This window comes from Arachis hypogaea, chromosome 16 (genome assembly GCF_003086295.3).
Source record: "Arachis hypogaea cultivar Tifrunner chromosome 16, arahy.Tifrunner.gnm2.J5K5, whole genome shotgun sequence".
NCBI lineage: Eukaryota > Viridiplantae > Streptophyta > Magnoliopsida > Fabales > Fabaceae > Arachis > Arachis hypogaea.
The window spans coordinates 10,918,071-10,922,249 of NC_092051.1; the positions used below are offsets into that span (position 1 = coordinate 10,918,071).

General features: G+C 35.5%; 1 non-coding gene across 1 annotated transcript; it reads left to right on the plus strand.

Moving 5' to 3' along the window:
• The first annotated feature begins 1,581 nt into the window (after positions 1-1,581).
• Positions 1,582-1,689, plus strand: LOC112760865 (small nucleolar RNA R71). Its single transcript, XR_003181283.1, has one exon. It is a non-coding gene; the product is annotated as a small nucleolar RNA R71 (small nucleolar RNA).
• The last annotated feature ends 2,490 nt before the right edge of the window (positions 1,690-4,179 follow it).

Here is a 4,179-nt window from a genome sequence, read left to right on the forward strand (position 1 = left end):
AAACTTAGAGTTTGACTGTGGGGGCTCCGGTTGACTCTGCTTTGAGAGAAGCTTTTCAAGCTTCCTCTCCATGGTTGCAGAGGGAGATCCTTGAGTTTTGAATACAAGGGAGTTCTCATTCCATTGAAGGACTATTTCACCTCTGTCAACATCAATCACAGCTCTTGCTGTGGCCAGGAAAGGTCTTCCTAGGATGATGGATTCATCCTCTTCCTTTCCAGTATCCAGGACTATGAAATCAGCAGGGATGTAAAGGCCTTCAACCTTTACTAACACATCCTCTACTTGTCCATAAGCCTGTTTTCTAGAGCTGTCTGCCATCTCTAATGAGATTTTAGCAGCTTGCACCCCATAGATTCCCAATTTCTCTATTACAGAGAGGGGCATGAGGTTTATTCCTGAACCAAGGTCACACAGAGCCTTAAAGATCATGGTGCCTATGGTACAGGATATTATGAACTTTCCAGGATCCTGTCTCTTCTGAGGCAATGTCAGTTGATACAGATCACTTAGTTCATTGATGAACAAGGGAGGTTCAACTTCCCAAGTATCAATGCCAAATAATTTGGCATTCAGCTTCATGATTGCACCAAGAAACTTGGCAGTTTGCTCTTCAGTAACATCCTCGTTCTCTTCAGAAGAGGAATATTCATCAGAGCTCATGAAGGGCATAAGGAGGTTCAATGGGATCTCTATGGTCTCTAGATGAGCCTCAGAGTCCTTTGGTTCCTCAGAGGGAAGCTCCTTATTGACCACTGGACGTCCCAGGAGGTCTTCCTCCTTGGGATTCACGTCCTCTCCTCTCCTCACAGGTTCGGCCATGGCGCTTATGTCAATGGCCTTGCACTCTCCTTTTGGATTCTCTTCTGTATTGCTTAGGAGAGTACTAGGAGGGATTTCAGTGATCCTTTTACTCAGTTGGCCCACTTGTGCTTCCAGATTTCTAATGGAAGACCTTGTTTCATTCATGAAACTTACAGTGGCCTTAGATAGATCAGAGACTAGATTTGCTAAATTAGAAGCATTTTGTTCAGAGTTCTCTGTCTGTTGCTGAGTGGATGATGGAAAAGGCTTGCTATTGCTAAACCTGTTTCTTCCACCATTATTAAAGCCTTGTTGGGGCTTTTGATCCTTCCATGAGAAATTTGGATGATTTCTCCATGTTGAGTTATAGGTGTTTCCATAAGGTTCACCTAAGTAATTCACCTCTGCTATTGCAGGGTTCTCAGGATCATAAGCTTCTTCTTCAGGAGAAGCCTCTTGAGTACTGTTGGATGCAGCTTGCATTCCATTCAGACTCTGAGAAATCATATTGACTTGCTGAGTCAATATTTTATTCTGAGCCAATATGGCATTCAGAGTATCAACTTCAAGAACTCCCTTCTTCATAGGTGTCCCATTGCTCACAGGATTCCTTTCAGAAGTGTACATGAACTGGTTATTAGCAACCATGTCAATGAGTTCTTGAGCTTCTGCAGGCGTTTTCTTTAGGTGAATGGATCCACCTGCAGAAGTGTCCAGTGACATCTTTGATAGCTCAGATAAACCATCATAGAATATATCCAGGATGGTCCATTCTGAAAGCATGTCAGAAGGACACTTTTTGGTCAACTGTTTGTATCTTTCCCAAGCTTCATAGAGGGATTCACCTTCTTTCTGTCTGAAGGTTTGAACATCAGCTCTAAGCTTGCTCAGCTTTTGAGGAGGAAAGTACTTGGCTAAGAAAGTCGTGACCAGCTTGTCCCAAGAGTTCAGGCTGTCTTTAGGTTGAGAATCCAACCATAATCTAGCTCTGTCTCTTACAGCAAAAGGGAAAAGCATGAGCCTGTAGACTTCAGGATCTACTCCATTAGTCTTAACAGTATCACATATCTGCAAGAATTCAGTTAAGAACTGAAAAGGATCTTCAGATGGAAGTCCATGAAACTTGCAGTTCTGCTGCATCAGAGAAACTAATTGAGGTTTCAGCTCAAAGTTGTTTGCTCCAATGGCAGGAATGGAGATGCTTCTTCCATGTAAATTGGAATTAGGTGCAGTAAAGTCACCAAGCATTCTCCTTGCATTGTTGTTGGGTTCGGCTGCCATCTCCTTTACTTGTTCGAAATTTTCAATCAAGTTGTCTCTGGATTATTGTAATTTAGCTTCTCTTAATTTTCTCTTCAGAGTCCTTTCAGGTTCTGGATCAGCTTCAACAAGAATGCCTTTTTCTCTGTCCCTGCTCATAAGAAAGAGGAGAGAAAAAGAAAAGAAGAAGAATCCTCTATGTCACAGTAAAGAGGTTCCTTATTGTTAGTAGAAGAAAAGAAGAAGAAATTCGAACACAGATAAAAGAGGGGGTTCGAATTTGGTGATGATGTGAGGAAGAGATGTTAGTAGATGAACAAATAAATAGAATAAGAAGAGAGAGAATGAGGGAATTTTCGAAAATATTTTTGAAAAAGAGTTAGTGATTTTCGAAAATGGTTTTTGAAAAGTGTTAGTAATTTTCGAAAATTTTTGAAATCAAAAATAAAAAAATAAAAATAATTAATTAATTAAAAAGAGATTTTTGAAAAAGAGGGAAGATATTTTCGAAAATTAGAGAGAGAGAATTAGTTAGGTGGTTTTGAAAAAGTTAAGAAACAAACAAAAAGTTAGTTAGTTAGTTGAAACAAATTTTGAAAACCAATTTTGAAAAGATAAGTAGTTAGGAGGTTAGGAAAGATATTTTGAAAAGATATTTGAAAAAGATAAGATGAGAAGATATTTTTGAAAAGATATGATAGAAATTAGTTTTGAAAAAGATTTGATTTTTAAAATCTCAATTAATGACTTGATTCATAAGAAATCACAAGATATGATTCTAGAACTTAAAGTTTGAATCTTTCTTAACAAGCAAGTAACAAACTTCAAATTTTTGAATAAAAAAATTAATTGTTTATGTTATTTTCGAAAATTTGGTATAAAAATAAGAAAAAGATTTTTGAAAAATATTTTTGGAATTTTCTAAAATAACTAAGAATTTTGAAAAAGATTTGATTTTTGAAGAAGATTTTGAAAAAGATAAGATTTTCAAATTGAAAATTTGATTTGACTCATAAGAAACAACTTGATTTTAAAAATTTTTGAAAAAGTCAACTCAAATTTTCGAATTTGATGAGAGAAAAAAGGAAAAGATATTTTTTTGATTTTTGAAATTTTTATGAAAAACATGAAAATTATGCAATGCATGAAATTTTTAGATCAAAACAATGAATGCATGCAAGAATGCTATGAATGTCAAGATGAACACCAAGAACACTATGAATGTCAAGATGAACATCATAGACACAATTTTGAAAAAATTTTTATGCAAAGAAAACATGCAAGACACCAAACTTAGAATTCTTTAATGCTTACGCACTAAGAATTCAAGAATGCATATGATAAACATGAGAAGACACAAAACAAAAAATCATCAAGATCAAACAAGAAGACTTACCAAGAACAACTTGAAGATCATGAAGAACACTATGAATGCATGAAATTTTCGAAAAATGCAAGATGCACATGCAATTGACACCAAACTTATAATGTGACTCAAGACTCAAACAAGAAACACAAAATATTTTTTATTTTTATGATTTTTTAATTTTTTTTTTAGATTTTTATTTTATATTTTTCGAAAATAGTTTTGAAAAAGAAAAATAAGGATTCCAAAATTTTTAATATGAATTCCAGGAATCTTGCCATGTTAGTCTAAAGCTTTAGTCCAGGAATTAGACATGGCTTACTAGCCAGCCAAGCTTTCAATGAAAGCTCCAGTCCAAAACACTAGACATGGCCAATGGCCAGCCAAGCTTCAGCATGCAACATAAGAGAATATACTGCTCATTACTTATCCAAGTAACTTGCCTCTATGTTGATGGTTTGGAAGCCTCAGTCCAAAAGAATTTAGATATGGCTTTACAGCCAGCCAGGCTTCACATGCTTCATGAAACACTAGAATTCATTCTTAAAAATTTTGAATAAAAATTTTTTTGAAAACATTTTTATTTTTTTTCGAAAACAGATGAGAAAATCTTAGAAATATTTTTTTGAAAAATTTTTGAAAATAAAATAAAAAGAAAATTACCTAATCTGAGCAACAAGATGAACCGTCAGTTGTCCAAACACGAACAATCCCCGGCAACGGCGCCAAAAACTTGGTGTTGTTGCCGG